This window comes from Melozone crissalis, unplaced genomic scaffold (assembly GCF_028551555.1).
Source record: "Melozone crissalis strain CALT ecotype California unplaced genomic scaffold, PUWL_Pcris_2 ptg000029l_1, whole genome shotgun sequence".
In the NCBI taxonomy this organism is placed as follows: domain Eukaryota; kingdom Metazoa; phylum Chordata; class Aves; order Passeriformes; family Passerellidae; genus Melozone; species Melozone crissalis.
In genome coordinates this window covers 19,244,540-19,257,559 of record NW_026535807.1, presented here as the reverse complement: position 1 = coordinate 19,257,559, position 13,020 = coordinate 19,244,540, and positions in this window count along the sequence as shown.

Genomic DNA, 13,020 nt, shown 5'->3' with positions numbered 1-13,020 from the left:
AATTGAACGGTGCTGTTCTGCATCAGAACATTGCCTGGGAAAAGTGGACTGAAACCTCTTCCCTCAGAATACTATTAAGGAATAGGGCTACAGAAATACAGAGCATTCATCTTAGTCCAAGGGGAAAAATTCAAATGAGGCCTTTTCTTAAATGACCTTGACCCCTAGAGAAGGGAGTGTCAGGAGGGATGGATTGCAGCCTCGCTTTTCTCCTTGAATCATCTCTCTTGTCTCCTCTTTACGGGTCAGAAGGGCTATACATCCTAACAAATAATTTATTTTTTGACAAGGATTTATAGATTCCCTCTTATGGCCACGGAGAAGGACTCTGGAACCTGAAACATCCAAATAAAATCGACCTTTACAGCCTTCTGCCATCAGCAGCAGGGCAAAGCAGAGGACGGTCTGGCATGGGCTACAACACCTAAAGCTCCCCCACGACAGCAGAGCATTTAGAACTGAGGGTATTCTTGATTATCTTGAGTTTGCAAGTACACTTCAAAACCCAGTAATTTAATGTTCAGGTGCACTTATCAAAAGCTGGATTAGGGAAAGACAAAAACTAAACCAGCAGCAATTACATCCTGAAGGGACGGTGTGGCTGGACAGTGCTCAGGCACAAAGGGACCTGGGGGTGCTTGTAAGAGCTGAAGTGAGGGATGTGAGACTCCAGGGGCTCTCCAGAATGCAGTTTATTCGATCCAAAATGCAGTTTATTCCATCCAAGAGGTTACAGCATTCCAGGGTTGTGGGTGACAGAGCTGTGCCCACAGCTGTCAGCTCCAGCTGCAGCCAGGCCTGGAGAGCCTTTGGTTTTGGTTACAATGCATTACACACTTTTCTTTGCTGAGCATCTTCATACAGAAGAACCAATCTATACTTTAACTTTTATCTCTAGCCTAACATAACTACTATAATTACCATATTCATGTTAATGTTCTCCAATCACTAAAATTCAGTACATTACAGTTTAAGCTAGAAGTTGTTTTTCAGTTTTTTTGCAGTGGAAAATTCAGAGACCTTTTTTCTACTTGCAATATTTGCTGACTTGTTTGCCTGTGCTATCCTTCTGCTTGGTAAAATATCTTGTTTGAGGTTGGTTTATCCTTTGGTCTAAGCCATAAAAACCCCTTCTAACTCACACACCCTTTGCTTCCTTGGTTATCCAGTAAGACTGGCTCAGCAATTCTTTTCTCCTATATCAAAACTTGCTTCCTGCCAAGCACAGACATATCTGTGAGACTTTCTTGTCCCACTTTCATCCTTCCCAGCAGGTACTGGTGACAGCAGGCTGGACATGAGGCAGCAGAGTGCCCTGGTGGCCAAGGAGGCCAATGGCTCCTGGCCTGGATCAGGAATGGTGAGGCCAGCAGGAGCAGGGAGGTCGTTCTGCCCCTGCCCTGGGCACTGCTGAGGGCACACCCTGAGTGCTGTGCCCAGCTCCGGCCCCTCCGTTTGGGAAGGACCTTGGGACACTGAGCACATCCAGAGGGGACAACGAGGCTGGAGAGGGGCTGGGAACACAAACCCTGTGAGGAACCCCGGAGGGAGCTGGGGGTGCTGAGCCTGGAGAAAAGGATGCTCAGGGCTGCCCTCATCACGCTGCACAGCTCCTGAAAGGTGCCTGTGCTCAGCTGGGGCTGGGCTCTTCTCAGGGGCTCTCGCTGCCCAGAGTGACCCTGAGATGTGTTAGAAAGTCCCTTTTCCCAGCCCGGTGCTCAAGGAAGGAGTCGGAACGCTTCAGTTGTCAGTCTCAAGGTTGTTTATTGTATCTTATCTATAAAATTCTTTCTTCTGACCTGCTGAGGTCTGCTCAGCAGGACACTCAGAGGCACTCTGCCTGCCCCAACATGGTATTATGTCTTTATTCTAAAAAGTATGTGTACAATATTTACAATTAGTTCTCAATACCTATCAGCTGTGTTAGACAGGGAGTTTCTACTCTAAACCAATCCAAAAGTGCCACCATCACAGCAGAAGATGGAGGCCAAGGAGAAGGAGAAAGGCTGGACAAGCCCAGATTCCTCCATCTTGCCCCCTTTTAGAATCCCCATTCTAAAACCAGCAAAAATCTATTTTTCCACTCTGGGATAAATTCACTATCCTTCTACTTAAACTTTTGTGGGCTGCAATTCTTCATACAAGGTTGATAATTGTTTTTTCCAAAGCCACAGGGGTCTTGGGCTCTGTGCCAAGGTCTCTGAGCCCCCTGACAGAGTCTTGAGTCCTCCAGGGCAACCAGATGAATTTCCTGGGTTTCCACAGGCTCTTTCTCCAGGCAGCACTGACAGAACCAGAGGACACAGCCTCAATCTGCACCAAGGGAAATACAGGTTGGATATCTGGAAAAAGTTTTTACAGAAAGATGATAAAAGTTCTGGAATGGCTGCCCAGAGAGGTGGTGGAGTCCCCATCCCTGGGTGTGTTTAACAAAGCCTGGATGTGGCACTGGTTGCCAGGCTATAGTTGGGGTGCTGGGGATGGGTTGGACTCGATGACTTTGAAGGTCTCTTCAAACCTCGTCATTCTGAGCATTCTCAGAATTCTGTGAAATGGGCAATGGAAAGACACAAACTGTGCATTTGCCTCCCATAACTGCTTTTTCCAACTGCTTAAACATTCTCTTAACCAAAATTTGACCAGGGAAAGGCTGTACCACAAAAGGAGCATTCCTACATCAAACACCATGCCTGCATTATAAAAACAAAATGTTGCCATTTCTTGGAAAATTTCTCTCGGAACAATGTGCCAACCAAGCCATAAAAACGTGAGTTGAATTTTGGACTTGACGTTGCAGTTCTATGAAGAACCACGAAAAGTCTCACTTCTCCAATATCATATATCACTCTTCTTTTAAAGAAAACCTAGATTGTAAATAGGTACCAGGAGGGACATCCTCTCCTCACTGGAAGGGCACCGCTGGAGATCCATTCCAAGGAAATCCTGCCCCAGCCATGAGGTCACAGCAGGCTCTGAGGTCACAGAGGTGCCAGAGCCCCGTGGTTGCACAGCAGCACAAGGAGCGAGCAGTCAGTGCTTGAGCACAACTGTTGCGGCAGCAGCAGCGGCGGTGGCAGCAGTGGTGCTGACATTGGGACAGCGGTGTCAGGACAGCGGTGGCAGCAAGAGCTGCGGGACTGGCAGAGGGCAAGGCAGCATGGCCCTTGCTCTGCGCCTCTTCCTCCTGCTCCTCCTGGCCGTGGCCCTGCCTGCCAGGGCTGCCCAGGCTGCTCCGCTGCAAGCGCGGGGAGCAGGTGAGCCGGCAGCCTGGCTCCCCTTTCCTGGGACAGCGCTCCCGGCTCCCCAGGAAGCGCTGGGGATGGTTTTCCCCAGGCCTTTAAGGGAGGGTTTCCTCTGGGGGAGGGAGAGAGCCCCCAGGGCCCTGGGCTGGCCCAGTTTCCTCTCCAGGGATGTGTCACAGGGCCTGCAAAGAGGGTGGAGAGTGACCAGGAGCCAGCCCAGAGCTCCCCAGGCCCCTGTGCAGCTTTGGCCTTGTCCATTCACATCTGGCTTGCATGGCCTTACCGAACCCCCTTGCACTGCCCAGGTCCCAAGTGTAGAGGGGGATCCCAGGAAACCATGGAAATGGGTTTGGGTGTTTGCTTCCCTCTAGATGAGCTTGCTAGGAAGGTTTCTCCAGCTTCTTGGCTCCATGAGGATTTTCAGCCTCTTAAGCCTGCTGCAGGTATGTTGTCAATGTTCCCCTCAGAGGATAATCATTGACAACCTGGCAGGAACCAGGTGACAGAAGCTTCTGTGGCTGTTGGGTTACAGGAGTCTCTGCAGGGAGGACTTTTCAGGCTCCTTTCCGGGTTGCTGCCCACAAGCCCAGCTCCCATCGCAGGGGTGAGTAGTGTGTCCCTGCTGACCCCACGGGCTGAGCCCTGCATCTGTGGAATCATTTCATCTGACATGCAAACACTTCTCTTAAGGTCCTCCAAGAGGGAGGCACAAGCCTGGAGGAGACAAAAAGACCCTAGAGGCATCCAAAGACCTGGCCAGGATCCTGAGTGACCTGGAGAGACGCCGTGGTGGGTGCATTCCCTCAGCCTTGTCCTGGGGCTCAGCAGCCGGGGGCTTTGGCTGCACATCAGGACACGCCGTGCCCGGCACAGCAGGAAGGGATCCATGGCAGCCTCGCTGCCCCGCTGCTGCTTCCACGCCCTGCAGGGCTGTTTGCCAGCCTGGCCTGGCTGCAGCTTCTCCCCAGCCTCTGCAGGAAGGCATTTGGCATCTGCTGACAGGCAGCCCAAACTGCACCATGGGCCATAGATCCCCTGCAATTTCCCAGTCTCTTAGCACATCTGGAGGGGCAGCTCTTTGGAGGAGGGAGGACCCTGCAGCAGCCCCAATAAACTGATCTTTCTTCTGCATCTTATCCATTACTTGGACAAGCATTGCCTCCTGAAGATGTCACCTTCCCATTGTGGAACAGCCCCACCTGATCCAGTTGTCCCTTTTCCTTTCTGCAGAGATGGAAGGAGAGGCTGAGCTGAAGGCGCAGTTTCCCGGAGGAAGCAGGGGCTCATTGGCAGCCTCTGCTGCAGGAAGGGAGGCGATGCCAGGCACAGCCACAGGAGGTAATTGCTGTGCCTCTGGGCCTGAGCCGGGCTGAGGCTTGAGCTGCCCTCTCTGCTGCTTGGCACTCCTGGCACACAGCATTACCTGACCCCCTTCCAGTGCTGGCTTCCCTATAGAAAGGGATCCCAGCACAGCATGGAATGGTTCCCATTTGTGCTCCTTTTTAGACTGGGATCGTGACTTGCATGATTTGGGAACGCTGGTAAAGCATGGCTTAAAAATGTTGGACCTTGGTGAAGGTAGGCTACCAGCAACCCTTCCCTAACAGAGTCATCGTTGTCCAAGTGTAATCATTCTCTAGAGTAATATTCCTGTGTCATTTCCCTTAAGATCCTCTGAAGTTTGATTGATTCTGGAAATCCTGGCCTTGAAATTGCTGCTATTGTTCCCAACAGTGATCCCACATGATCGCTGTCAGTGGGAGGAAGGATCATTTATCTGTCCATCTCCCTCCCGTGTGCAATGCCAGTGTGTCCTTCTGTGTGCTCTGTGCAGCCATGGAGAAGAGCAGAGAGGGAAGGGGCCGGGCCCAGGGCTGTTCCCCAGGGCTGAGCCTTTCTCAGCTCCTTTGGCGGCCCCAGGGAGCCTGAGCTGCTCCTGCTGCCACTGCCAAGCCCTGGCCTTGCCTGGGGCTGGGTTTGGAGCTGCAGCAGCTCCAGGGAGTCCTTTCTGCCCCGACTGCTCCGCAAGGGGCTCCTTCCATCCCAGTGTGGGGCCACTGCAGGCACGAGGTCCCCCTGGCCCTGCTCCTCAGTAGAAGGCAGAGCTGAGGGAGTGCCTTGGTGGGCACCAATCACCCAGGTGCCCTCACTGCCACTCGGGCCTGAAGGAGAATCTTCAGCAGTGTCACAGGAGCCGTTCTGTCCTGCCTTTCTTTGTAGATGAACCTGATGATGAAGATGATCCTGATGATGACGATGATCTGGATTCCCAACCCATGCTGATTACTGGGACAAAGGGACATGGTGAGGGTAGGTCAAGGCCTTTCCCCTGGGAGAGCTGCCAGCTCAGAGCCCAAAGTTCGGCCAGGGTGGCATCGCTGCAGGTGCCAGGACAGAGCCATGCACGTGTGTGCCCTCGCCCTGCGAGATCCCCTCACCGCTCCTGCGGCTCAGTGATGTCCGTGCAGATCAGCAGAGATGGCAGAAGCTTCTGTGCCTGTTGTGTTACAGGGGTGTCTGCAGGGAGGACTTTTCAGGCTCCTTTCCTGGTTGCTGCTCACAAGCCCAGCTCCCATCGCAGGGGTGAGTAGTGTGTCCCTGCTGACCCCACAGGCTGAGCCCTGCTTCTGTGGGATCCATTCATGGGAAATGGAAACATTTCTCTTAAGATCCCCGGAGAAGGAAGAGCAAACCTGGAGGAGCGAGTGAGTCACTGACGGAATCTCAACATCCAGAACAAAAACGGAGTGATGTGCACAGCCAGCGTGGTGGGTGCATTCCCTCAGCCTTGTCCTGCAGCTCAGCAGCCGGAGGCTTTGGCTGCACATCTGGACATGCCGTGCCCGGCACAGCGGGAAGGGAACCATGGCAGCCTCGCTGCCCCGCTGCTGCTTCCACGCCCTGCAGGGCTGTTTGCCATCCTGGCCTGGCTGCAGCTTCTCCCCAGCCTCTGCAGGAAGGCATTGGGCATCAGCTGACAGGCAGCCCAAACTGCGCCACGGGCCATAGATCCCCTGCAATTTCCCGGTGTCTGGGTAGATGCAGAGAGGCAGCTGTTTGCAGGAGGGAGGGCCCTGGAGCAGATCCAATACCCTGGGCATTGTCATTGTCCTTATCCATGTCTTTGGCAAGTATTGTCTGGAGCAGAAGGGCACAGAACAGAGGAATTATGGCATGCAGACTCAGGGGTTCGGGTACTGAGCAGTCGTGTGCCAAGGGGCAGCAAGGTGCCTACAGGCCCCAGCTCAGGGGGAAACAGGGAGTGAGAACATCCTGGCCGTATCCACTGTGCTGCCAGCTCAGCAGTGCAGCACAGTACGGGCTCACACTCTCCATTGCTCCCACAGATGCAGCTAGCAGCTCAACACGTACTGACAACACCTGGAGAAGTGTTTTCTGCTGGGGAACACCTTGTTTGATCAAGTTGATGGCCATTGTGGCTGGTGTAGCACTTTTCCTGTTGATTTGCTGTGTAGCGATCTGGTATTACTGGAAGAGAAAATCGTGAGTGTTTTGTGATTCTCTACCTCAAATAGCTTCCTTAAAAGGCTGCTCATAGGCAGGGAACATTCCCAGTGTGGCTGCAGTGGAGTTGTGGCCAGTCCATGGTTGTCCAAAAAACTCTGCTGAGGGTTCTGCTGCTGCCCAGTGCTTTCATTGGCCTCCTAATGGCTGGGCCTTGTCCTGGTGGGCCCGCTGGGGCTGCAGCCAGTGCTGGCTCCCACTGAGGCTGCCTGGCCAAGAGCAGCCCCTGGGGCAGAGAGCAGAGGCAGAGCAAGGTGGGGAGGAGAAAGAGCAGGGACGAGATTGCCCTTGAAAGGCAGAGGCGCTCTGGGGCCCACTCCTGGCCAGGGAGCCTGCCCAGAGCCGTGCCCTGCTCGCCGGGGCCTTGAGGGGCAGCTGTGCAGCTGGGCCAAGCTGTGCCAGCAGCTCCAGCCGTGCTGGGGAGCCTTGCCAGCTCTGGGCCCTGCTGTGCAGGAGGCTCCCTGTGTGCCACTGGCAGCTGGGGCCTCAGCCACCTCCTCTCTCCACAGGTGCTCCTGTTCATCTAGAGAAGAGGAGCCTAAAACCTCAGGCAGAGTGCTCGCTACCTGTTATCCCAAATCTGTACGTCTGCCCCTATCTGCCCTACCATGGTTCCAGCACCGTCATGAACCCTACCCAAAACCCACCCCTCCCAAACGAGACCCTCTGCCCCCGAGCCCCCTGGTCCTGTTCCCCAACCAGAACTGAAGTTGGCCAGTCCCTGTCTGCCACGGCAGAGCTTGGCCCGCATTTTATATTTCAATAAATAATTGAGTAGTCACAGCTCTGTCCAGGTGGTAGCATGTGCAAAGCCCACCCAGCAGCAGCACAGGCCGAGCTAAATGGCCAGGAGCAGCCGTGGATGCCCATGGTGTGGGCAGGCAGGAGCCAGGCAGGGGCTGCTGTGACCAGCGGCGGGGCCCCAAAGGCTGGGGGAGCCCATGCTGAGCATCCCTGGGCTGAGGGCACATTTCCTTCCCTGGCATCATCTGGGTCTGTACCCCATGAGACACAAAGTGATATTTTGGGGTCCCTGCTGAGGGGTGCAGAGATCCCTCATGAGGCACACATGGATATTTTGGGGTGCATGCTGAGGTATGCTGGGGACAGTCATGAATCACAAAGGAGTATTGATGGCCACTCCTAAGGTGTGCAGGCATCCCTCATGAGGTGTGCAGTGGGGTTACATTTCAGGGGGTTCTTTACTCTTCTCAGCACAGCAAAGGGTCATTTGGCCGAGGTTTTGCAAAGCTGGGAGAAAGCCTCTTGCAAAGCCTTGGGCCCGGCCTGCAGGCACAGCGGGCGGGCAGAGCCCATCCCCTGGGGCCAGGCCGGGCTGCTCAGACCGGGCCAGGCCGGGCCAGGTTCAGGCCCCAGCAGGAAAGGGCCGCGGCCGTGGGCTCTGATGAGGCTGCTGAGCTCCGCCCTCGCCCTGTGCTGCAGCCCAACACATTTACAGCCAGGGCCGTGCCCGGGCCCACAGGAGGCACCCGGGGCTGCAACTTAGGCCGCACCTTCTCCCACTCAAGGGGGCTGGCTCTGTTCCTTTGGAGGATCCAGAGCCTTGTACTTCGGCCTGATGGTGCAAAGATCCCCCCCCAGCATCCCTGAGCTGGCAGAAATAAAGGCTTGGTGCTCATTGTTATGTTTGCCCAATTATCCCATCATCAGAAAAACCAAACAATATTAGAGGTAGTGAAATAAACAGGACAAGGAGACTTTCTCTCCTTTTAACGCCTTTATTATAAGTGAGCAGCTCAGGATTGGGCAGCTCAATGGGTCTGCCACTTCCCGTCGTCTCTCCCAGGGCCACTCAGAGGAGCAGGATATGCACAGCTTTGCCCATTAGGGGCAGAGCTGGGGGTCCGGTCCTCGGGGGAGCCTTACGGACGTGGTGATCCCTTCCAATATCACTGCTGTCAGCTCTCTTAGCCGGCTCTCGGCGTCAGGGACGACTCCCGTGCTCACGGTGAGAGGGACTCCGAAGGTGTTCCGCATCTCTGCTGGCCCAGCACTCCGCTCCTCACGTCCAGACATCACTGCAATCTCTCAGCTCTTAGGTGGCTCGTTGTTTTTGGGGTTTTCTCAGTATGTTTGGAGCAGTGGTCACACACAGCATGCTGGGGCTTGGAGTCACTTTGCATAGCCCCCCTCACCCTCTCAGGTCTCTTCGCCATTCTGGGGAAAAGTACAACTTGGCCTAGGGCAAGACTCTGCTAATACAAAAGCAGCAATTAGACAGAATGACCCGTGATTACAATAACAAAACAAGCAGAACTTCCGCAGCAACAGTGATCTCAGCTGATTTTTGTAACCTTTTCACACAAAAAAATTAACAGAATTTTTGTTCTTAACAGTCCCCTCTCTTTGATCGAGCTTGAATTTTAAGCTTGCATCAACTTACAATTTTGGGCTCATGGATTTCATATTTAATTTTTCCAATAGACTATAAATTTCTTGAGCACTTTGGTAACACTGTTACTTAACCTTGTTACTTTCCTTGGTTTCTTTAGGTTGGTCTGCATGGCAAATACTATTTTACTGAAACAGATAAATAAGCATAGTAAAAATAGCAATCCTCCAAGTATACACACAGTGAGAAAAACTGCCTTTTCCCATACATCCTTTTTGAAAATCTCCAGGTTCTCCCACCAACTGGAATCAAGTGTAGGAGTTTGTTCTTGATTATTTACACATGCTAATCTTTTTATTTCATTTGAAATGTTCCTAATAATTGCATTCTTTATTTTTAATACTGCCTGGAGCCTGATGACTTTGTTTAACGTAGATATTGGGGTCTGAACTTGTCTTTTATAATTTTGAATCTCCTTAATTTCTATTTCACTTTGCTTATTCTGTTTAATTTCTCCCAAATCATTATATATAGGAACTCCTAAACTTGATCCAGTTTCTTTGGGCAACAAGAAGAAAATTGCTTTTATCATTCTAGCGGTGCAGCTGCCAGACCAGTCTCCTGACAGTTTGGTGTGTGCTGTGGTATCAGAGATCAAACCTAGGGGTTTAGAGCTCCCCTGAAATGTGTTTTCAGCTTCTGTTGGGCATTCCCAACATTTACACAGTTCTTTCATTTTCCAAAAGGGGTTTATCTCTTTTTCAGTACACTCATCACATTCATAAACTTCATGGTGAGTACACTTGTCTCTTTCTTTTTTCTCAACAGACTCTAATTTGTTTGGATCTCTTGGGATGCACTGGGTAGCTGCATATTTTACTGCTAAATACTTGTTACAAACCATTTTTCTTACCTTTTTACCATTTCTTTTCTTTTTACTAGATCTACTGAGCTTGTTTCTGCAGCATCACATTCAAAGCACAGCCAGGCTTCCCCTATAGGGCACTCTCCTAGGAGTGGCTGCCTAAAAGTGGCAGTATTGTATGCTCTCCAATACACTCTCTTATTTTTCTGATAAAGGACCAATTGGGAGGGGTTAAAACGATCAGGGTCAGAACTGATGTGGACTCTCGACAAGGAGCTCACTTCCTCCTCAGAGGGGTCGGTAGCACTCACAGCATGGCTCAGCTGGGCTTCTCAGAGCACCACCAGCCATCAGAGCCATCAGTACTACCCTTCCCAAGAGTCCGGTATGGGTCATCTTGCACAGCCTGCCCACCCGGCCTTGCCTCTTGGGGAACTTTATTGAGAAGAAGCTTCCAAGCTCTTTAGAGTCCCTTCTACCTGATTTCTCTGGTTAAACCTCTCTTGGTCTGTTCCCTACCAATTTTGATTTCCCCCGGGGGAGTGCTCTGTAGAGAATTACCCTGGAGTCTTTAGAACTAAATTGGGGAGCTTAACCAGAATTAATCATTTACAGTCTTAAACTTTTTACCAACATACTTTACACAGAACAGTCTTGAAACATTTTAAGCAATGTTAGAACTCTGATACCAATTTTTCCCATACAGTTCAGTCTTTTTGACTCTTCCTTCTGAGAGTCAACTTTAAATCCTTTGGTCCTTTTATCACAGTGTACTCAGTGAATTAACTTGTGAAGCAGATGAATCTTGTCCAGTGCCCAGGGGTGAGAGTGGTGTAGACTCTGGTCCAATGCCAGAGGGAGAAGCTGATGTTGGATCTGGTCCCGTACCTGGGGGTGAGACTGGCCCTTTTATTCTTGTAACATGAGTCCAACCTTTTTCTTTGGTCCGCACAGCTGAATTGGTGATTAGGAGCACCTGGAACGGGCTTTCAAACACAGGCATTAATGGTCTGCTATTTTATGATTTTATCAAAACTCTGTTTCTCTGCTTAATGTTATTGGTTAATTTCTCTTTTTCCATAGCTTGTATGTTTCTCTCATCAACTTCTACATACTCTGCATTTTGCAAGGAGTTGTATTTCTGTTAGCTAACTTAACTCCCAGAGTGCTTTTATTCTCCTATTTTTCTGTGTATTTAATTCACTGGTTTTCTGTTCTATTTTTCAAGATCTTATCTATTTATCTCTTGCTTCTGTTTCTTACTTTCACTTACAGCTTAAATACTACTTTTCTTTCAACCCCTTACACTTAATTTTTTTTTCTCACACCATTCTTCTACACAATACACTTCCCTCTAAGGAGATGTGGTAAAACTTATAATGCACAATCTACATTTCCTCTATTCTAATTTGTCTATATTCACTCTCTTTTATTTCTCAGTCACTTTCACACGTTCCTTCACACCCTCAAGACACAAACTGGATCATTATTGCTACAAAATCACTGTGGCTCCCCTCACCTTGGGGTTGGCCCACAGGTCTCAGTATCCCTGGGCCTCTTGGAAGGGCCCTGACTCTGGTTGCCTCTGGTGCACATTCACCTGTGAGGCTGTCTGCGTGTCACTCACGCTCTTACAGCTACGGCTCCCTCACACACCTGAGGAGCACTAGTCTCGTTTGCAGGTCACACACACACACACACTTTGGTCACAGCCCCCACCTGCCCGGGGAATAGTATCCTGGTATTGCAGGTCATACACACACACACTTCCACTGCCCCCTTCCCACCTGCCCGGGAAGTTGAGGCTGACTTTGCTTGTGACTCACTCTCACACACTCAACAAGACAACAATAAGGAACCTTTTACTTTCACATCACTTATTACAAATTTAGTCTTACTGGCCAGTTTTGGTGCTATTGGATATCCTTTCTACCTAGCTGTTTTTGACTCACTTCAGATGTTTTTTCACTATACTATACTTTTTAGTACTTTGTTGAGACAGGACTTATCTGCTCCTGTATCTACTCAAAAATTGTAATTCTTCATTTAGGGGTCCCACCTCAAAGTTTACCAAGGTCTCTTCTAGATGTTGCATCGGGTCCCCTAAAGTGTAAAGCCCCTGACTCTCTAATCGTCACCTTTAAGGATCTTCCCTAAATTATCTTGTTCCCTGGCTATTGCCTCATCGAGACTGAGCTTTCTACAAAACCTCCTGACGTGTGCTGCCTTTCCACAGTAAGAGCAATGTCGTTCTCTCAAAGGGACTTGAGGTCTCTCCATCCCTCTTGCACCTGACAGTACAAGAGGGTCTATCCTTGCCTGCTCCTGGTGGTGGGCCCGCCCACCCTGCACTTTCTCTAGCTACAGCAACCATGATCCTAGCCTTGGTCTTTGCTTTTTCTTCGTCTCTCCTTACATGCATCCCCCATATTATCAAAGACCTATATTCCCTCATGGTCTTCCTCCCCTCCTCCTGGTTAGGGTTCCAGCTGGGATCCATTAGTGGCAATTTCTGTTCACCTGTTGGCACCTGGGGTCCTGGACTGTTATCTTTCTCCCATATTCTTATGCCAGCCGCCCTTATCATCTGGACCTCTTCTGGGGAAAATAATATACTCAGGATGGAATTCATCTCCCCCCAGCTGTAGATATTTGGACCTAGAAATTGATCCACTTGGTTGGCTATGCCCACTGGGTCCTCAACTAAATGCCCCAACTCTTTCTTGAATCCTCTCACCTCAGAAGCAGTTAGGGGAGCATTCACAAAGCCAACACCTCCCGCTACTCCTCCCATAGGAACCTCTCTGAGGGGAAACAGTCTCGCCGCCTTGGAGGTCTTGGATCTGGTGCTACAGTACGGCCCATCTTCAGATGCCAAACTACTTCAAGGGATATCTGGGTTACCCTGAACGTTCTGCCCATCAGCAGGTGTATTTGCTGATAGCTGTTTACTGTGCAAGGATGCATTTGTGTCCCAACTAGGAGGAGGTAAAGGGACAGCAATTGTAGGGGGAGAAGAGCCTGAGTGGATATTA